Genomic DNA, 22864 nt, shown 5'->3' on the forward strand with positions numbered 1-22864 from the left:
TGTAGCAACAAGCTGACTTAAGAGGAACCTGCCTGCAAAAGCACTAACTTTTTAAATGGGTCCTTGCAAAATCCTGGAGGAAGCCCAGCACCCATGGCATACTTGCATGTCCCACATGATGCATCTGCATGGCACAGCAAGGGCTAGTGGAACCCACTGAACCACTTGCTTAAAAGAAAAAAAATTCCAAACACACAGCATTTGCCAAAAAATCTTTCTCTCCAACACAAGCTGGGGCTACGTTGATCGTGGATCCATGGATTTTACTTGCACCAGCAGAAGGGGCCCGACATTTCCCAGCAGCAAGGCATCCCGTGCATGAGCTGGGGGGCACAGGTTTTGCAGTGCTGTGTGCTCGAGGCAGCGCAGTTCGGGCTGTGGGGAGCTCCCTGCACACGCTGTGTGTGACAGACCCACACATGCACCCGCACAGTTCAGAGCCTCGCGACTTGGCGTGGGGAAGGTGGATTTTTGTGGCGTCAGCAGGAAGCAGATCCCTGACGCCTGGCTCAAAACCTTCCCCAAAACTATCAGGCCCAGTCTCACAGCACAAAGACACTGGAATTTCTTCAGCACAAATGCAAGAATTTTTCTGCTGGTTGTTTGTTTTTTTTTTAAATTTTATTTTTAACTGTGGATAAACTAATGCCTTCCCCTCCACACCCCAACACTGTTCTGAAGGCAGCTTAAAACTCTTTGCTAAAATTTTCCAAAAAAATTCAGCCGGAGGCACAGACATGTGAAGTTTCAGTCCAAATGGTTAAAGGCTGGCATAGTTTCAAGCAACTGAAGACAGGGGCTTATAATCAGAAGTGTCAGGCAGCCTTAATTATATTATTTCCTGAAGGAAATAGTTTTCCCTGCCGAAGTCCAGGAGTTATTAAAAAAAGTTGACCTCACTGGAACCAATCAAGATGGAGACAAGAAGCCTGTGGTGGATTCTTAAGGCAGGCATGTTCATGCATCTGTATTTTCAGGGGTCCAGGATTTTAGGGCAGGTGTTCCCAGACAAGCCTGGCTTTGTGACAGCTGAGAGCCAGGACCCAGGATGCAGAGCCCCCTCCCATCCATCCTCATGGAGTGCCCTGGGCAGGGGCACTTGGGAGCCCCATGCACCTGGGGAGGGTGCTTGCCTGTGCCCAGATCAATTGTCTCGCTGAGGCGAGCGAGGAAAAACAGCCGGATGCTTTGTAGCTGTCAGGAGCACACAGGCTTTTTGTCCATGTCTTCCTCTGTGCCCATAAATAAAAGTGACAGCAACTTTATTTAGGACTTCTTCCAGTTAAGAGGGGATGGAAGAAATGTGAAAAATGAAACTGTAGCTCAGCAGAGGCAGAGGGGGAAGGTCCTGAAGGCACAGCTCAGGCTGTGCCACTGCTGCAGCAGCCTGGGGTGGTGGCAGCCCTCACTCTCCAAAATCAGCACCTCCTCATGCCCATCAGTGCACTCTTCTCCTCTGCCCTTCCAGGCACAGAAATCCCAATCCCAATCCTACACTGTAGCCCCTGCCTCCACTCCCTCAGTGCTAGATGAGAGGTTCAACCACCTGGAGTGAGTCAGGAGTGGAATAACCATGTCTCCTTTCTTCCTAAAAGAGACTGAAACAACCCCCAAACAACCCAGAGGAGAAAGTCACCTGTTCCCTGCACGTATGCAAAGATTGTACTTGTAGCACCAACAGCTGCCCCGAAAGGCAGCTCAGTCCTGTGCAGCTCACCAGCATGGCTGAGCAGGGAGTGCAGCATCTCCACCAGCATCCACTACCACAGAAAGTCCTGTCTATTTTGACTACAACCTCCAAGGTGTATTTTGCACCTGATGAAAGACATCCTTTCTATAAAAAGCATGGGAAGAGACTCAGAGAGCAGGAGGGGAGGGAAGGCTGCTCTGCAAGAGGGCTGAGCAGGCTGCAGACGCAGCCCCAGGCAATGCCCCAGCATGGGAGAGAGAGCACAGCCAGGATTTGAGCATCCCAATCTGGTCTCCCCCAGCTCCCTGCAACATCTCCCAGCAGCACAGCACCTCGTGTACCACAACGGTATTGCAACATGCTGATAACACAAGCTCTGTTTCAACCTTCATCCTGCTGCCTCCGGTGCTGAGCCAGAGTTATGCCACAAGCCAAAATCCAGTCCCCACATGGGGGATTGTGCCAGTTCCCAGGTGCTTAGGGGCTTGACTGGAGCTCGTCTGGAGCGGTGCCATGCACTTGCACACAAACACCAACACTCAGGGCAGGTGTAGGAAAAGAACCCCCTCCCATCCCTGGGGATACGCCCACCCCATGCAGAAAGGTTTAGGGTGGAAGTTGTGTGCAGGTCCCCAGGGAGAGAGGCTGCCAGTGACCTCATGGGTTTCTTCCACTGCTGCCCTCTCCACTGCCATGAGTCAGAGATTAATGACAGGCCATTTGTCAGCACCGGTGGCATCATTGCCAATCTCATTTCTGAGCAGACATCTGACCTTGCTTGCCTCCCTGAGACCCGTGTTACCGCATGGCTCCAGCAGCCTCCTGACAGCTCCCAGGGGAAGCAACACAAGGCAGGGAACTGGGCTGTGACAGCATGATCCTGAGTCAGGATGCACAGACAAACACTTCAGCTCAGGAGGATCAGTGTTTGTCAGCTTGTCCCACTGCCCTAGCCTCCTCCCAGCTGGCACCCAAGAAAGGGTCTCTCTTACCAAGCACTGGAGAAGGGACATCTGTGCCTAAAGAGGATGGCATAGACAAAGCAAGCCTTGCCTGAAACTCAGGAAGGAAGGGGGAAGAGGGTGTGGGGGACACATGACCTTTTCCCCGAGCCTGCAGTGTCCTGTGTCTCTGCCCACACTACCCAGCCAGCCAGAGGGATCAGTGTGCAGTTCCAGCTGTGGCACCCAGAGCTTCTCCACAGTCAGCCATGACCCAGACTGAATCTTAACCCAGATCTCACTCAATGAAGAGACCAGATAAAATCCAGACACAGATCCACCCTGCACTCCTGAGCAGAGCTTGTACCCATGTCATGAGGTGTAGATGACCTATGCCACAGGGTCCAGCACTCCTCTGTCCCAAACCAGACCATGTTGTCACTGTACAAGTCCACTACGTGGCTGTCACTTGGTCACCACACACAGCTCTGGTCCTCACAGAAAGGGAAGAGTGAGACAACAAGAGGCACAGGTGAAGGGGGGAACAAAGCATCTTCTGCATCAGGGCATTCCAAGCACACCAAGGCTTTTCAGCCTGGGGAGAAGGAGGAGGCAGGCCTTAGCCACAGGACCTCAGGCTAGACACACTGTGTTGGCCAGGCCATAATGTCCACGCTGCTTCCTACTAAACAACAGAAAACAAATGATTTCCAGAGGAGCAGGGAAAATTCGAGAACAGGTCTTCTGACAAGTGCTGGTCCTGATGCAAGCTTTACCTCAACACAACCCTCAGCCTTAGACAGCCAGATGCATCCCCACCAGGAGGGGTGAGACAACCACCAACACAGCTCTTCTTCAGTGCCAAATAAAGCCAATCCCAGCTCTCATACTTTTCAGAAGGAGAACAAATTAAAATGATGTGGGACTGGAAAAGACCCACTTGGTTAAGATGAAGAAATCAGTGCCATTAAACGACATTAGAATAATATGCCCAGAAAGCTTCATAAAAGGAGATACCATATGATTGAATGCTCTCCAGACCCTCATTTTACACAGACCCAAAACATCAACCCAGAGCCTCTTTTAACAGCCAACTCTCACAACGATCAGAAGGTTTTAGGTTTTGTTTTGTGATGTGTTGTTTTTTTTTTTTTTTTCCTGAGGAGCTTTTGGGTCTGCAATTGAAACTACAATTCCTTTAGCTCCTGGGGGGGTGAAAAATAAAAATCATTTTTCATTAAGCTGAAGCAAATGGCATTTTTGCTTGTCAAAAATATTTGACACAACTCTGACAGACTCGACCAGACATATAAATAAAAGATTTAAATCCTTCTGCTTCAGAGCTTAAGAAAAACCTGCTGTCAGTCCAGCACTAGTACAAGCTCTCTCCTACAGGTCACACTCCCTGGGGGCTGCCAGCACCATCCTGGCACTGATGCTAGGATAGAGGGCAGGTACCAGCCACACCAGCTCATGTTGTCCCTCTGCAGGCTGCTCTCCCCGAGACGGAATCAGCCTCCCCTGGCTCAAACAGCACGCAGCCGTCTCCAGCGGCGGGGAGGTGAGCAGCATCGATCCCTTCCCTCTCCTGCCACCATCCATATCTGAAAGCAGCATCGACCGAGCAGCACTGGATGCTGTATTTCCTTAGCCACCTGGGCTGTGCACTAGCAGCCACTGAGCCTCCTTCCCCATCCGTTGTGTCAGCGAGGCAGCCACAGACGCCGTGACAAGACACAGAGCAGTGTCGGAGCCCATTTCGAAATCTTTCTATCTATTCAAGCCAGAGAGGCTTATGTGTATGGATTTATACTGTTTGCCCCAATATTTAGCTACTGAGCTGACTAATCTGTGTGCAAGAAAAACCCTGATGGCTCAGAGGCTGAGCAATCTACATCATTCATCATTTAGATTAGCTATTGTCTTAATCCTCTTTAAACTACTGTATAATACATAAGGGAATGGATGTCCTATATGCTTGGGATATGCAGAAAAATCTCAGGCTGGAGCTCAGAAACTTGGACAGAAGCAAGAATGACAAATCCTAGCAAGCCACAGAAGAAAAAGGAAACTTGTTGCAACCCCTGGCAGATGGTTTAACTTCTTCTTGCTCTCTCCACCCCAGCAGCCTTTAATTATTTCCTAGCCAGCTTCCCAATTACTTCTCAGGCAGCTTCCTAAAGCTCTTCTGCCCTGTCACTTCATTACAACCTCATTATGAACTGTGGGCCCCAACCTGCAGCAGCCCATGCCATGTGGTCTTGCTGCGGCCCCAAGGATGTACAGCCCTGTTCCCTGGGAGCTGGGACATCCTTCTCCAGCATCGGCTGTGGCTGTGCTGCCCTCAGAAAGGCAATGGCTCTGCCCAGCCCAGTGCCATGCTTTGGGCCATGCCTGGCAAACAGGTAGGCTCAGGTCAAGGATTAAAACCTGCTTGGATATCCAGGATCATGCCACACCTTGCTGCAGTGCCCGGCCAGAGGATGAGGAAAACCAGGTTTCTTTATGGCAACAGCAAAGATTTCAGGGGCAGAAGGAGGGACTGCAACAAGGCAGTGGCAAACAAGGCTCTAGTTCACTGCCTGCCAGAGCTGAGGGAACTAATAAACAGACAGATGAGCTAAATTGTCTTCTGAACCTCTGTATCAGTATTCACATTACAGAGGCTGCTTCCAGCAATTCCAGCGTATTAATAATAAATGCTACATAATTACAGCAGACTTGCTTTGTCCTCTCTTCCTGTTTACTGTCAATGTCTCTTTAACCCTTTGCAGCCCACAGCTGGCTCTCCACTGGTACCAGACCCTCCACAGATGGCACAGCCCTGTCATCACTGATGGGTGTCCCCCCCAGCTCCCTCCTGGGCTGGCTGGGGTGCAAGGGGAGGTGAAGGAAAGCTCAAGTACTGATACCACTCCATAGGGATCACTTTCTACCTGTCAAATGCCTGACAATGTTGCTGCAGGGCATGAAAAAGGTGTATTTGGGGCCTCAGGGGCACCCCCAGGCTGGGATGAGTTGGGGACTGTGCAAACAGCATCTCCAATATGCAGAGTTGTAACAAGTCACCAAGAGCCTCTTAACAGCAAAGAGGGTTTATGGCCTCTCCTGGATTTAATCCCCTCCAGACTTGCAGCTGGAGCTGCCTTCCCTACACAGATGTTTTTGGGGTATCTCTACCCCAGCCCATTGGGACCCTTCCTGCTGCACCGAGGGTCCTTGGGCTGTCAGCAGTGAGAGCCAGCCAGGATGCAAACATACACTGCTGGGAGCTGCAAGTGGGCTCTGGAGCAATCCCTCCTGAAGGACACATTCGTGGGGAGGCATAGGACATCACCCACACAGATCCCAAGTCTGGCACCTAGGTAGGGAAGAACAAAGTTTTTGGATAATCAAGTTTCAAACCAAACACCTCCAGTGTTTGAGCAGCAGCCACATTCCCCATTCTCAGCAGCACCGCAGCCCCACACAGCTGCTCTTCCTAAGTCTCCTTCCTTGTAGGCAAGCTGTGCCAAAATGCCTGCCCTGTCTGATCATTTCATGAGCTGATCCAAATGAGAGTTAGAGACCCTCTGGCACTTTTCTGCTGAATTTTCGAAGTGTTTCATCCAGTGTAGCTGCAAACTGAACTCTGGAGCCCGCTTTACTTCCCACAGGACTGTCTCTGTGAGTATTTCTTCCTCAGCTGCAAGCAAAAAGCATCAAAACTCTGGAGAAGGGCCCACATTAACAGTGCAATAGCAGTTTTTATCTGAGCACAGGTTTAATTTGCACCTTTCAGGCTAGCTGTCTCTTTTCCCAACCTTGCAGGGAGGCTGCCATGGCTCCTAACATGGCTTCAATAAGAGAAGAGAACCAATACCTCAAATGGGATTTCTTCAAGAAACAAGCATGGAAAACAAAGTATGCCTGCCCTCCAGTGCAAATTAACTCAGCTTCTGACCCGACTGCAGACCTTTCCAGACAGGAGACCCACTGGACAGCAAATGAATGCCAAACAACTCAGATGCAAATCTCTCCTTGCACAGAGAGCCTCAAATGTTAAGGGAACACTTGGCTAAAACAGCTGGGCATTGAAAAGCCTTGAAAAGGAAAAACACAAACAGCTCAAACCCAGTTACATCACTCACACAGGGAAGGCAAGGCTGGTGTGACATAAGAACATCTATCCCTCAGACACCAGTATCTCCCACTCCACCTGGGACATGCGGAGCATCCCCCAGTGCTGACATCTTGCCATCGTTTTCCAGGGGTTCCCACAGCTGCACAGATACACTTTGTATTTTCTGTGCCATCTCCTCTGCCAAGTGAAGTATAGAAGATTTTTTTTTTTCTCCGTGCACACAGACACATTTTTGACTTTTCAGAGAATGAAACAGTAACCAGTTGTTCAGGAATAAGCTCTAAAGAAAAAAGAAAGACAGCACTTCTGTCCTACAATGGGTACAGGCTCCCGGAAAAGAGACACAGATGGTACACGGCCTGGGAGCAAGACACAAGGCAGGAGTCCTCTGGACACTTACATGGAACATGCATGCCAGAGAAGGATGGAGCAGAATGGGGATTGGGAAGAAATGGGATCATCATCATTACATCCAGCTCTTCCTTGGAGGACAGTGCCATGAAGACTACTTGGAGAGCAACACAGTACACAGTTAAAGCTAGCAGATCTTGCCGGGGTACAAGGAAGGGCAAGTGCATCCCTGCTGGGTGGCTCTGGGTTGATTGCATCTCTGCTATCTCTTCACTCACTGCCACTTTTGGCAAGGCAGCTCCAATTTCTACACCGCAGGAACCTGTGCAAAGGGCACTCAGCAGGCTGGAGTCCCCCCACATCATCCTGCATGGGATGGTGCAGCCAGCAGAGCAACAATCCATATGGACAGAGAAGGGAAACCCACAAAGAACTGCAAGTAAGATGACATATGTCAGCCCCAGAAAGGATGATCCTGAGCTGGGCTGGGACACATGCAACCTGTGCTGCTGGAGGAGCTCCCACTTGCAGGGGGAAGTGATGGCTCTGCCAGCCTCTCACAGCACCCACCAGACACACTTGCAGCCCCCAGCACTGCTCAGGTTGCTGTCACAGCAGGATTGCAAGGGTGGGAGGACACTGAAGTGCCTGGACTGATCCCTGCTCAGTGATGCCACAGGCTAAAGCAACATTCGCCCCAGGATTATCAGCCAGCACTCCTAGATGCAAAGACAGAAAAGCATTAGTGTTCTGAGGTCCCAGACTCATCTCCAGGAGAGCCTGCATCCCAAACCCCCTGCCAGGGCTGTTGCCCTGCTTTCTGAAAACATCCATGTCCAAACCCACCCCCCAGATCTTGGGATGCTCCTCAGCAGCTGATGACAGCATGTTGCAGACTGTGTGAGCCTCCTGTGTCAGCCCCTCTGCAAGCCATTTAGCAAAGAGGCAGCAAGTTATTAATTACTTAATTATTAAACTGCTAATTGATACTAAGCTCTGTTAGCTCTAGGGGAAACAGAGGCAGAGCTGTGCCCCTCACATGATGGTTCACTGACTGCAAGTGCAAAATGAGGGGCCTGAGATGCCCAAGAGAGCTGAGGGCACAGTTGAGGCACTTCCAGCTCAAGCTGCACACCCCAGCCCAGAGATCTCTTAATATTTTACTTCCTCCATCCCTGACCTGCCTCCCAGCACTGTGACTACCAAAGGTTTGTACATTCTCCCCAGTGCAAAACCACCATCCACCAGTGCCAGTGATTGCCTTCATCAGACTTTTTCTATAACACAGCAATTAGGGGTGACAGTCCCAGGGCTCACCCCAAATAAAGATTTCTGCTCTTGGAGGGGATCAGCAGTTTTCCTAGCACCACAACCCAGCAGCACTTCAAAAGTACAAAAAGGCCCAGGTTTGTCTGGTCCTGTGCAGACTCCTGCATCTTGCAGGGAATGAGGAGATGAAGCAATGCAAGAACCAACCCATGCCAGGCAGGTAGGATCGTGCCATCTGAGATCCTAGAGCTTAAAAAATCCCTCCGGCCACAAGTTCCTTAGCTCTGCCTTCTGAAAAGCTAATAACACAGTGCAGAATTACCTCCTCTCTTAATAAGTAACAGGTAATAAATAATAAAACAATAATATTAGTAAATATTGCATTCCTTAATAAGAGGCAGTAAAGTTCTAAGCATTTCACCCCTTTGCCCCAACTTTGAAGCACATGGGAAGTTCTTCTCTTGCAAGGGAAGCTCAGCAGTTGCCCACTTTGGACAGACCTGCCTTGTCCAGGGGCTCTGCTGGAGCAGGACCAGTTCTGCTGGGTTTGGCAATCAAGCAGCTGATGCCAAGGTTTCCATCCATCCACTCTCACACTGCCCTTCTCCTCTGGCAGCTCAATTAAGCCTAACGAATTACATCCAGCACAAGTCATGAGCAAACACAGGAAGACTTGGCGACCGCAGTGCTGTGCAAGCAGAAGGTGAATAAATAAAATTGACTCAAGTTGATAGAAGATGCCAGTTCAGTGGTAGACTCTGTAGTGAAGCATCTGTTTGGGTGACTTTGGCTCAAAAGAGGACAAAACAAAAATGGCACAAAACCAAATTCTACCTTTAAATGGGAAAAACTCCAGAGAAGTTCAATACCTAAGTTTTAGATTAAAAAAAAAAAAAGTATTTCTAGTTACCAGAATGGATTTAGGATCAGAGCTATAGAATATTGTGTAGTCTGACCCAGATCTCAATCTAATGCCATGCAGGGGACACAGGACCAACCAGCTCAGGTACAGAGGCTCTGCAGGTCAGGGCTGAGCATCTCAAAAACTGGACTTTTTCCCATCTCCCATTCCTGTTGCAGTGTTTGACATGGGGACAAGATACTTCTCTGTGCTTGACTGGCTGACCCCAAACTGGGCCATGGTCTGTTGCCCTGTCCCTTAGTGCTTACAAAAACCACCCCATTTCCTGCCTCTCCCTACCCATCTTGAGGCTCAAGACTGCCGTGATGGCCCCCAACATCCTGCTTCACCTTCCCTTCCCCAAGCTGCACAGACCCACTGTTCCCAACTGCACAATTTCCTAACAGACAAGAAACCCTTCCCAAATCTAGTTGTATCCAGTTGTAAACAACTGTCACAGTTTTCCCTTCAAAAAACAAAGAGCCCTGCTCCATGGTGGTGCAAACAGTCACCATTTCAAGACAGTTTCCCTCTTCCCCTCCCCTTCCCTTCCCCGTTCAATTTGAAGTCAATTACAGGAAGGTTAATGGGGCAGAGAGGATGCCAGTTGGCTGGGTAATGATGTCAAAGCACCTGGCATTGCCTGGGCAACAGCTAGGCAGCGGGGATGCAAATGAAGGCACAGGATTGCACTTGGTCCCTCGAAATGAGCTGATGCAATTGAGCGTATCAGCATTAATGAACATGGAAATAACGAGAGAGCACCCAGAGAAACAAGACACTGATGGGGGGTGGGGGCTGTGCCCACAGCAGGGAGATACGGTGACAGGCACCATGTTCTGGCTGTCAATGGGAGCAGCTTCCACGGTGCTGACATTCTCTCATGGCTTCACCCAGATGTGCTTTCCGTGGGTTAACACTGTAGCTTTGCACACCTGAGACCAGATCATGTTGATCTGCTGAAAGCTCCCCTCGTGCGGCTCCTGGCTCTTCTCCAGACAGCCTGTGACAGGAAGAGCAAGAGGGGAGATCATGTGCGTCAAGAGGCCACATCTCACAGTGACCTGATAAACATGGGGCCAAGGCAGCAAAGACCCAGGGGCAAGAGGTGCACAGGAGCAGAGGGGCTTGAGGGCACTTCAGTGCAAAGAGCAGTGACCTGCTCAGTGGGAAGGCTGTTCCAGCAGTGCGGACCAGACTCTCCAAAGCTTGCAGTCGCCACATCATCTGCAACTGATATTTTGAAGTTTTCGGGCAGAGGAACAGGAGCTTCTATATGGGATGTTGTCTGCCAGTACAGCATTTGGCACAGTGTGCTTCCACGGACCAGGACTACAGAGCAGCACACCAGAGTACTGCAAAGCCTCAGACACCAGCACAAAGCCGTTTCCAGCTTTGTTCCACCATCCAACTGCTGTATCTTCTCCTTAGTCCACAAGTTCCATCAGGTCCACCTCAGCACATTTACTGCTTGGAAAACCTTCACTCCAATCCTATTCAGTGCTTTTTTATCCCTGGCCTTTAAGCCCACCCCATGCCACCACTCTCCCCCTTTCCTGACACCACTCAAACCCCAGCACAGCTGCAGTGAAGCAGCTGCCTTTGGTCCTCATGCAGAGTTCATCCATTCCTCCAAATCCCAGTGGCATAGGTGCTGGTGCCCCTCTCATGCTCACCCTCTTCACTGTACACTCCCAAAATACGCTCCAGGGTAGCAACAGCTCCATCAGTAGATAGAGCGAGGTCCCACAGATGCTCTGCTGCCCCAAGAAAAGCTGCGTTAGAGGGACAGGGAAAGGCTGACAGCATTTCTCACACCAGTGACTAGCAGAGCTTGCACAGTTGAGACGCAGCTGTGCAAATGAGACCCCAGCAACCACCCCCCAGCCCCCGTGATTCCCCACAGGCGTGAAGAGCAGTATCAGGGACACAAAGAAGCCGACGCCACAGGGAAGCACTTGGGTCATGCATCCATTTACAAGGTCATCGCCCTGTGCCTCTTTAAAGTACTTCACTTTCGCTGGAGGCAAGTCAAGGTGACTCGGACAGACCGTGCTGCCCCTACCCCTGTTCCCACCGATGCTGCCTGCAATCCCTGCCTTTGCGCTGCGAGCCCCGGGGAGCCCAGGGCACCCTTCTCTGCCCTCTGGAAATGGCCCAGCAAAGCAGCAACCCCGGCCATAAATAACACTGGCAATGGGTAGGAGCAGAGCAGCCGTGGGCTCTGCAGGGACCGGAGCATCCCTGGCCAACCCATAGGCAGGTTCTGTGTGACCCAGGGCTGGCCTCAAGCAAACACCTTCCAAGCATCCTCCCTGCCCACCACAGCGGGACCGGGCATGTCTGGGCTCACAGCAGTGCCATCCCAATGCCAGATCTCTCCTGGTGTCTCCACATGTTGCTTTTAAATGTCAGCACTAAAACTAGCTACAGTGAGGGAATTAAATGGAGGAGGGGGAAGGGGAAAAAAAAAAAAAGTAGAGAAAGACGAAAGGGAGAAGAGACAGCTCTGCTAATGAGTCAGCCAGAAGTCTCAGAATCCATTTGAAACACGTAGGGCTTAATTTAACTTAATGGTTTTGTCAAACATTGGCACTCTCTTAAAAGCACAGGAGAGCTGGTAATCCAAATGCCAGTGGCTCTGCCTTTGCTAGTCACAAGAAAGCTGCTGTTCCAGTCCCCAGATAGATCCATCTGGTTTCATGCAGGCAGCAAGTACAGCCCTGGCTAATGCAGTCATTCATGAGGGTAGTTCTGTATTTACTTAGCACCGGCAGCAGCTCTGACTTTGCCCAGAACACAAAAAATAAACACAGCCACTGCATTTCTGAGCTTGTACATGTCTTAAGGCAGCTCCGGGCTTCTCCTGAAAACACGGCTGTGTCAGGGGAAGAGAGATATGCAACTTTCCCTCGGGAAGACAAAATGAAATCTCTGACCTATGTGGACTTTGGAAAGAAGTTGGAAGAAAAAAAAGAATAGCAAACTCTCTGCTTATGAGCAGGCAGAGAAAACCACGAACTGAGCTGAAAAAGCTGGTTCCCCACCCAGAGCTGCTCTCCCTCCTCTTTGCAGCAGCCCTAGGTCAAGGGCCCCCAGCAAACCCTGTGAGATGGAATGGGGCTCAACCTCATGGCAGCCCTAGCTCTGCTGCTGTCAAACGCCCTTCTAGAGAAAAAAAGTAGAAATTCCAACCTGCCATGTAAGATGATCTTCCTTTTGCAGACTGGGCCCATCTTTACACACAGTAAGGAGAAGTAGAGGGTGTTTAACACTCCTTGCCTGCCCTGATGCCCTATTCTGGGAATAGACAGGGAATTTGGGACATCTCATTTTGGTTTTGTCCCCGCTCTATGAGCACCAGTAGATGAATTGTAACACCAGGCACTGTGTGATTCAAGCCACTGAGACACGGACACACCAGAGACAGAGACCAGGGCACTTCTCCTCTTTGCAATTTCAACAGTCCAGTAAGGTCAAGCTTACCTATAGGGTCTTGGGAGGAGGCTAAAACCTCGCTTTTAACCTTGCAACCATCTGGACATCAGTCACTGATGTGCCCTCTGCACCCACATTCTCCCATGCAGCAGCAGCCACCACAAACTGATGAGACCAGAGATGCTGCTGAGCTCTGCCCACCTCCCCAGCCCCATATGCTCCCAACAGTAGATCTCAAAAACCTTCCCTTCCCTAGGGCAGTCTCTACTTCCCAGCATATTCCTCAACCCTCACTCAGAGGACCACCTCTGCCATGTACCCCAGGCAGAAGAGGGTGGTTCAAAGGGACAGCACTAAAGGAAGCAGAGGGCTACAGAGGGAAACAAGCCCTAAACTCCAGGGGCATGGGCACATTCCCTGCTCCACATAGTGCAGGTGGGGAAAGGGCTCCAGGAAAACTCAGGGGGGGCAGTGGAGGCTTTTGAGCCTCTGCATCCCCTTAAACCTCCCCCTCCATCCCAGGATCTGGATTCCTGTTTGATTTAAGACACAAATGGGATCGAGTTTAAAGGTCTCAGCCTGGCCCTTGACTCCTTGGTGGGAGTCTTTCCACATCACAAAAACACCAGACAATTCAGCCTGATTGACAGCCTTTCAGGCAGAGGGGCCCGGAGCTGAGGGAGGGGAGGGGGCCGTGGGTCAGGGCTAAGGGGGGGCATCCAGAGCAGTGCATGGGGCTGGGAGAGCAGGGGACGGCTGTGCGGTGGGGAAAATGTTCAAGGTTTCTGCCTCCACAGGAAAAAGGTTTTTGGGAAAGGCTGAGAGGCTAGAGCATCCTTGAGGAACTATTAAGCTCCATTTAATACAGGCAAAATCCAAACTGCAGATAGCACACACAAGGGGAAAATATAGATTTGGTAGAACACACTCTTCCCTGAGGTGAGGGGGATAACAGCACACACCAGAGAAAGCAGGAAGCTGAGGACAAAGTGGAAGGGCGACCCCAGGCTCACAGAGAGGAGTCAGTGACAGGCAAGAGACAGGAGACATCAGGGATGGAAAAACAAGTGAGCAAAGCCAGAATTCAGTGACCCTGGGCCTGGCCACTGGGGCTGCAGTGAAGGCTGAGGTGGCAGCACAGAAGCACACACAAGCATGGACATGTGTCATACTCTGCCTTGGACCCCATGCCTGCTCTGCAGCTCTAGCAAAACCCAGCCCAGTGAAGGGACTTGATCAAATTACCCCTGCAGCAACAGCCAGGATCCCCAGAATGGCCAGCAGCAAAGATTAAGTGCTTCCTCACCTCCTCCATCCTTCCACTCCTCACACCCCAGCTCAGGAGGGCTGGGCACAGCGGTCAGCTCCCTCCAACATGGCTCTTCCCCATTCCAGGGCTGATGCCAGCAACCTTCACGGGTCTGCAGAGCCCAGGCTCCTGCTGTATGTGGCCAGCCCCATCCAAGCCCATTCACCTTGCTAATTTTGGGAGAAGGTTCCCTTGAAAGTATTCTCACCTTGCAGTCTCAGTCAAACCCATGTTTGCCGGCCCCTCTTCTCAAGAGGACACTTCTGCAATAAGATGAGAGTCATCACTTGGGGAGACCAGGCAAGAGAATGTAAGAAGACCACAGATACTTGTCATGCAATCTTATTTATGCCCCCTTTTACACACAGGAAACCCTTTCTCCTACCTTTTTTTTCCCCCCCTCCTCTAAATAAAAGAGAAAAATTTTAAGCTGGTGCTTTAAAGCACAGCAACCGCCATCCCATCTCCATGGCTTGCCAAGAGAGCAATTCATCCTCTGTCTCTATTCTGCAGTAGGTAAAGCCCCCCCTCTCGCTTTTGTTCATCTCCCCGCTCTTTTGTCTGGCCCTGAAAGCGTTGATCACTCCTGCATGAGGAATGTGAAACTGATGTGATGTGATAGGAACAATGCTCCAGCCCCGCTCCTTGCAGCCACATCAAAGTCCCCATTTGCATGGCTTCCCCTTGCCTGCCTGTCCCCCTTTGCCCCCGGCCGTGCTCTGGCTGCTTCAGCGCCTTCATTGTCCTCCCAACTTCGAGAAGCAGCCTTGGCCTCCTGCTAAAAGGCACTCGATGGGCTCCCCATGCCTGCCCATGGGAGATGGGATCCACGGGCAGCATTTGGCTGGCAGGAGATGTGACAGTCGCAGGTGGCACTGCTGACTAGGATGCACCAACATCCTGCTGCCTCGGTTCATCCTGCTGCTGTCTGGTACCCATTCCCCAATGGATGCTTCTCCCCACAGCACTGCCAGGCTGGGGTGGAAGGTCTAAAAGGATGGAGGGGTAAGGAATCCAGAGGTGTGGGGCAATGGGGCAGTGCATTAGCATAGAGATTAGAACATTTCTGAGCCAGTGAAGGGCACAAAGGTAGCTCACACTGAAAATACCCTGCCCTTGCAGTATCTGGGGGAGGTAGAGCCCTGCCTGTCCTTTTGGTGTAGAGGGAGAGACCAGGAGCCAGACTGTCAGTGAGAACACAGCCTGACAGCTGGACACCACCAAATCTGTAAGCACCTCCAGCCCATGCAACACCCTCCAGCACTGGCAGTGGCACAGGGCCCAGTGGATGCTGCAAAAGCCACTGGAGCAGCTGGATAAACATAGCTCTGGGTCCAGGCAGCCTCCTGCCAGGCTGCTGAACACAGGAATGCTGTCACCAGGTAAAAATCCTGCTGCTACTTTGCAATGGGCAGTTACAACCCAACACTAAGCAACACTCTTCCCAAAGCACACTTCACAAGGAGTCCAGCTTGCCAGATTCCATCAGGTCAAAGGCTTTAACCCAGAAAAGGAGGCTGCTGAGAGAAAACAAACCCTCCAGCAAGACAGAGAGCCTGTCCCCCATCCCACAGCAGCTGTGGCTCCATAGCAAGCCTCTGTTGACATGACAGCAGCTGGGAAGTGATCATTTACACCTCCCCAAGGCACTGTCTGCCTCTAAGTCTAGTGGGAGCTCCAGGCAAGCAAGTTCCCATTGCCTTCAGAGGGCATCCAGGTGCTTGCTGCCAGGCAGAGAGATGCAGGCAGTACCTTGGCAGGGAAGAGGAAATCCAGACACCACCTGTGCCAGCTGTGGGGCAAGGGAGACGCTGACAGGGAAGAGGACCAGAGGAAAACAGCAATGGGGCCCCAAGGAACCTTGTAGTAGTGCTGGAAACAGGAGGGACACTGATATCTCTGCAAAACTGAGGTGCTGCTGGTACACCCCACAAGCTGAAGGATTTAATTTTTGTCAAAGAGGAAACAAACTTAGTTTACCCTCGCCACCAGGGCCCATGTAAAATTGATCTCCCATCCCTCTCATCCTGAAATATCGGGCTTCCATTCAGCCTTGACAGCAACCATAATGCTGAACTGGTCGGTGCCACTAACCAACACACAGAGACGGCCAGCATCTGTCTGCTCAAAAGCAGAGGCTTCCAGGTCCAGCCATTTCCAACACAGCATGCAAGATCCAGGTGAATCTGTGAATCTCCAATCAAGGCTTTGAGCTCAAGCACATCTCCAGCTTGCACCTCATACAAAAGATCAGTGGTGAAGAGGGACTCCAGGTGTTTTGGCTTCAAATGCACAGAAAACATAAATAAACAGTCCAAGAGCCAAGCCTGAATCATCATCATCTGCCCAAGTAGCCTCCCTTATCTTGAGATCCCCTACCTCTTTCTTCAGTTTTTACCTGCTTTGCTTATTCCTTTATAAGCTTATAAATGATAAGCTTTATAATTTGCTTATTATTTGCCCCCTATTCGAGTGCCTCTGCTCCTCATTTCTGGCTGGAGCTCAGCAGCCTGCCAAGGGACACAGCACTGGCAACTATTCCTGATTTATACTGATGGAGAATATAACTTCCCTTTACTAAAGTAAATAGAGTCACTTCCAAGAGGCAGAGCACAATATTTTTTTATTAATGAGCATATTTCTGCCTCAGTGCTCACCAGGGAGGCAAGACAGTCAACGTGGAAGAACTAAAACCCTCTTCCTAACACTCTGGGTCACATTTACTACACAAAGAGTCCGCTATTGTGCATTACACCTGGCCAATGTCACTCCTGTTTAGGAAAAAAGTCTCTGCTGGAGGAGCATCTTGGGGTGTGATTAAGGAGGATATTTCATTCTGGCACTCAGACTTTTCCCTGCCAAGGTGGTTTACCTTAGGATGACACCAGAAAGGCTGTTTTGCTGTAGCTGTCCCCACACACTAAACAGAGCCCCCAGCAGTTCTGAGGCTCCTTCCTCAGGTTGGGGGAGCACAGCACACCCTACCATGCTGTCCACTCCTCTGCTGGAGTCCCACCTGGTTATCCCCAGGGTATAAAGCTCAGAGTCCACCATGGCAGGCTGAACCGGGCTGGATGCCCACCAAAGCCCATCTATCACTCCCCTCCTCAGCTGGACAGGGAAGGTACAAAAGACAGCAAAAGCTCCTCGGTCAAGAGGAGCAGGGAGAGATCACTCACCAATTGCAGTCACTGGGAAAACAGACTCAGCTTGGGGAAATTAATGTATTTTATTACCAATCCAATCAGAGTAGAGTAATGAGAAATTAAACCAAATCTTACACCACCTTCTTCCTGGGCTCAACTTCACTCCCAATTTTCTCTACCTCCTCCCTCACAGAGGCTCAAGGGAATGGGGATTAGAGGATGCAGTCGGTTCATCACACGTTGTCTCTGCTGCCCCTTCCTCCTTAGAGGCTGGAATCCTCAGACTCTTTTCCAGCTCCAGTGTGTGTTCCCTACCAGAGGAGTCAGGCCTACACAGACTTCTCCAGCGTGAATCCTTCTCACTGGCTGCAGTTCTCCAGCGTGGGTCCCCTGCACAGGGTCAGGAACAGACTGCTCCAATGTGCAACCCCCACAGGGTCACAAGTCCTGCAACAAATCTGCTCTAGTGTGGGCTCTTCTCCACAGGCCACAGGTCCTGCCAAGAGCCTGCTCCAGCACACGGTCACAGCCTCCTTTGGGCATCAACCTGCTGTGGAGTGAGGTCTTCCACAGAATGCATGTGGATCCCTGCTCCAGGATGGATCTCCAAAGGCTGCAGGGACACAGCTGCCTCACCCTGGTCTTCACCGCAGGCTGCAGGGGAATCTCTCCTCCAACACCTGGAGCACCTCCTCCCTCTAAGCTTTCACTTCTGCAGAACTGTTACTCTCACGTACCCTCGCTCCTCTCTTCTCTGGCTGCAACTGCTATTTTTCCCCCCATTTCTTAAATCTATTATCCCAGAATCTCTGTCATAGTTGCTGGTGGGCCTAGCCATGGCCAGTGGCAGGTACATCTTGGAGCTGGCTGGCATTGGCTCTGTTGGACACAGGGGAAGCTCCTGGCAGCTTCTCACAGAAACCACCTCTGCAGCATTTGGTTCTTTTTTTGTAGCTATAATTCTGCAAACATGTAATTTTGCTCAGATGCTGCAAGGCTCTGCAGGGCGGGAGCCTGGTTCTCATGTTATGGCAGTGAGCTGTTGCAGAAGAGAACACAGGTAAGATGCTGTACACCTCTCCAGTACCCAATCTCCCCAGCCCTACACACAGCTGTGAGCAAGACAGGTCAGGTCCCACTCCATCGGAAGGGTCCTTGCCAATGCTGCATCAGGAACAGGGAAGAAGTGTTTTGTGCCAGTAAGGGATACAGTGATCCCCACACCGTGCTCACTGGGCGTCACCCTCTAAAAGTGGGGAAATGATGCAGAACCTCCTGCCCCTGTAAGCAAGGCTGGGTTTCACTCCTCCCCTGGGGGTCCTTGACCAGGAGACATCGGACCTTTTCCTCTACTCTGCCCCAGTGGTTCTCAGAAGCTCCTGGCCACCTCCAGCAAGTGATGCTGACCCCATTGGATGCTGCATCTGGAGGAAGCCCCCTTGACTTACCTTACACCAGCATGGCAGCCTGCTGGAGATCAACACCCCTAATCCTCCAGCCCATGGAGAGCCAAAAAGCAGCAAGACGGTTCAACAGACCCACCTGGCTCACTGCATCCAATTGTCATCAGAGGCATACACAGGTGAAGAGATCTTAAATATAGCTGGACAGATGTTGTTTCAGGGCTTCCTAATTCTCTGTCCCTAATTCATTCCTGGTTTCTGCAAGACACAGTTAATTCTTGACCAGCCACCACACATGCATGTTTCTTTGCTTTCAATTCGCCCAGCAAAATCCATTTACCCTGCCTGTCTCATCTGGTTTTCATCTAGCCTACTGAATTCTCCTCCAGTGAAATAAGCAAGTTTACTGTAACACCCTCTTTTGTAAGAGCATGGTGAAAATGACAGTCTTTCTGGTACCTGACTATTTCCCTTCACAGGAGCTAAACATTGCTTGTTTTCAATTGTGAACAGTTCTGACTTCTTAAAATGCATGAAAGTACCAAGGGAGTCAATTCAACTGGGAAAGAAGTTTCTGAAAGAGAATATTTATTTACCTTGCAGCTTCCTGTGGAGAAGTTTAGGCTGGTAATTTACTAGCCAAGGCTGTGGGGGTCTGCAGGTGAACATGAGGGGGAAGCAATGCAATTGAACATCTGCCTTGTCCAGAGGCAGTCATAAGGAGCCAGAGATCAAGTTGTGGTTTAAGGTGCCTGGCTCCAAAGCCCCACTCAGTGGGTCTGCTGGAGGCAGGGCAAAAGCTCCCTCAACTTGCACAGCCCAGGGGCTCTTTTGACTTTTGGTGCCAGAGCCACAAGCCACCTTTGGATCTTGCAAAACACAATTCCAGTCCTTTCCAATATGTGTTTTCCACCTCAAGGCATCTCCTTAGGGCTTCTCAGACTGAAATTGAGGCAAAAAAGACAGAACGGAAAATGCAGACGTGTTCCTCCCATGCCCTCTGCTCCTTCCTTACTGCTTTTTGGGTGGCACACACCCATGGCAAAGACGCTACAAGACACCAAAGCCCTGTGCTAAATGCTTCCAAAGAAGCAGCATGTGAGTCAGAATGACCCTTTTACCAAAACCAGCCAGAGAACCAGGTCAAGCTGTGTATCTGCAAGCACCTGGAAAACCCACACTGTTAACTTCTGCCCTGACACCAGCAGCCTCAGAGCAGCGGAGAGTTCCCAGGGGTGCACACCAAGGAAGGAGACCATCAGAGAGCTCTCCTCCCATCCCCACTCCTGCCTAAGCAGGACAATTGTACATCTGGAGCCAGGCAGCTGACGGGAACCCAGCACGGCACACACCAAACTCTGCAGAAGGAAACCTGGCCCCTGTACTCCATTTGCAAAATGCTTGAAGTCTGATGCTTTCAGCACAGGAAACACCCAAACTCCTTACACTTTAGGATTTAATTTCCCTCCTGCAGTAGCCTGGAGTTTTCATTTCTCATCCTCTCTTGTTTTGGTTTCCTTACACTCTTTTCACATCCTTGCCTTTCTTTTTTTTTTTCTCTTTTTGGCAGCTCCTCAAGTTTCATTCTCTTTTCCAAGTTACACAAGATGAATTTAAGACTTCTGCCACTCCTCCCTACTCATTAGCAGACATAAATTAAAAGCAGAATTAAAGAGATTACTTGCAATGCCACTTGAGACACCTTCAAGCCTCTTATTGCTTTGCCATGTACTGTGAATTCTGACCCACCAAGGGACTTTACATTCAGACCTTGCCAAGTGTTTATCTACATCCTGTTAGATAGTTTTGGGGGAAGAGCTCTCATCCTTCTCAGAAATAAGGTAAGATTAAGACTTTGCTGGAAGTTTTCCATTCCTGCATCAAGTTTTTTTGCAAAAAAGTTACCACCTGCTAGGGTGTATTGACACTAAAGCACAGATATGACCCACTTGCAGGAAAAAAAGAAACATGCGACAAATGACTATTTGGTTTTTCCATGGAATTTGGACAGGATGTTACCAGACTTGTACTGGAAACAGCTACCACCTGCAGGGCCCTGGTCAGCCACAGCCTCCCACAGAGACCACAGCTACAGTGAGCAAGGGAAAATCACTGCACACCAGCCCACTGCCAGGACCAAGTTTGATTTCTACACTTCCAGGTGACAAACAGCTGAGGATCTGACGATTTTTATTGCCATGCTCAGCTGCACCTATCACCTCCCCTCTGTGATCCCCTCTGTGTGTCAGGGAAGAGGCTGAGAGAGATGCCAGTTGCCCCATGCTCATGGATGTGCTGGCATTTGCATCCAGCAGCTCAGGGACACTGTCTGAGTGCAATCACAGTTATTTCTGAAGTCTCATGTGCTGTTCACAGGTACAGCCTCTGTTGTTAAAAGCTCAATTGCCACAAACCACAGGACACAGAGCTTACCGGGTCCTGCCTGTTCCACAACACCATTCACACCCTGACAGTCACACACAGATCCAGGCAAGATGCAAAACTGAGCTCAAGTGCCCCAGGGATGGAAGGCAGGGTGCTCAACCACCTGTGGGAAAAGAGCAGCAAGAAGAGCTGAGCATGTGTCAGGAGATATTCTACCCCAGCTGGTCACCGGAAAGGGACTGGGAGTGATGAGGACAGAGCACAAAGCCAGCAGCTCAACAACTGTCAGCTCAGAGAGCCAAGGCACGGCGAGTGCACACGGGCCATCGCTGCTGCGTAAGGCACCACATGCCTTAATCTCTCCCAGGGGAGAGAACCTCGTCCTGCCCAGACTGTTTGTGTACTCAGCTAATTTTGCTGCCTGACTTTCCACCTACTTGCTCAGCAGAAAACCGATCCTCCCACGTAATCATCACTATTTCATCCCTACCCTCGGACCCGAGGCCGTGGCATAAGCAAAACCCTGCCGCGCTGTATCAGCTGCACACCCAGTGTCACAAGGGCAACTGGCTCTCCTTGCTGTGTCCCCTTTGCTGAATCTCCTCTTCCAGGCTGAGCACCGTGTATGCCAGCACTATCAAATACTGCAGCCCACTTGTTAACCTAAATGAGCCTCCTATATCCTAAAATACCATTCCAAATCTCCTCTGCGGCTCCTACACACAAGTCAGGCTGTTCAAGCGCAGTAATATAATTAAGGGAAAAAAATGCCCTGCATACACCAGGGAGTATCCTGAACAGCATGAGCTTAATATTAGCTCTTTCTAGAGCGCAGTGAGACTATTCCTGGCTGCTGCCTCCAGTGCTGGTGTCCACACTTGTGAAAAAAAGAGGTTGTGGAAGTGGAACAGCTTCCAAAAAGAATTAGGAGAATGAATTGGGAACTGTAAAGCCTGCTGTGCAGACACAGGCTTGAGCGCTCGATTGGTTCAACTAAGCCAAGAGATGATCACGAGAGGACTTAATCACCCCCTGCAAAAGTGCAGGGAGATTTCTGCTGGCAGTGGGACTCTCCTCCAGGGCTGCCAGATTCCACACAGTGAAGGCTAAGGAGACAACTCAGCTTGTGGGTCACTGTAAGAGGGCAAACTAGGCTGAGGTGGAAAGTATTATGCCCAGGTTGACAGCTCCAGCTGCAAGCCACCCCACCCATTAGGGTCCAAGCTGTAACAGAGGAGGGCAGATGAATGCTGGAGATGCCCTGGTCCCCATCCCTGAACCAGCCAAAAGGATGGACCAGAAGCCAACCTGCACCGCAACACCAAGGCCATTGACTGACAGCCCACCCTGAGATGTCCCTCTGGCACCTTTCTTTATCTCTTCATTTCACATGTAAGAGACTTGCCAGAGGAGAAGCCCATGTTTTCAGAGTCAAGCCAATGGTTATTTGGAAAAAAAGAAAGCAGATTATGTTGCTTTTAAAATGCAAGTCAGCTATCCTCACTGGATCAAGGGGAGGATCACTTTGGACAAACCAGCAACCTTAAGAGGTCAGAGCAGGCATTTCATGTCTTTCTCCATCACTTTGAAGTCTCCCTGTTCTTCCGTTCCTGCTTCCACATTGAAACCAATTTTGTCAGGGAAGCTCTGCATCAGACACAACTCTAAAACTCATCTGCAACACCAAAGCCTGGTCTTCACTCCTCCCTCCAGCTGCAGCTCATTTCACCTTTAAGGCAAGGCTGCCCAGGATGCCTCTTTGAGCTGAGTAATAAATGGCACGGATCTTTCACGCTGGGGCTGTAATCCCATTTCAGAACTACGTCCTGGAGCTGAACATGCATGTGAGAGAGGAGAGACATCATACCACTCCATGTGGCGACAGGAACAACTCACTGGGAGTCCGTC

General features: G+C 50.5%; 1 protein-coding gene across 7 annotated transcripts in view; it reads right to left on the reverse strand.

The window, feature by feature from the left end:
• CNTFR (ciliary neurotrophic factor receptor) overlaps positions 1–22864 on the reverse strand; it is a 202181-nt gene that overhangs the window by 150603 nt on the left and 28714 nt on the right. The window contains exon 1 of one of the 7 annotated variants that reach the window (XM_048292001.1): positions 14231–14285. The exons of the other annotated variants lie outside the window; for them this stretch is intronic. The gene's annotated coding sequence lies outside the window, so the exon portion shown is untranslated. Of the gene's footprint in view, positions 1–14230; positions 14286–22864 lie in introns of those variants that run through there. 7 annotated transcript variants of the gene reach the window in all.

This window comes from Corvus hawaiiensis, chromosome Z (genome assembly GCF_020740725.1).
Source record: "Corvus hawaiiensis isolate bCorHaw1 chromosome Z, bCorHaw1.pri.cur, whole genome shotgun sequence".
Lineage (NCBI taxonomy): Eukaryota > Metazoa > Chordata > Aves > Passeriformes > Corvidae > Corvus > Corvus hawaiiensis.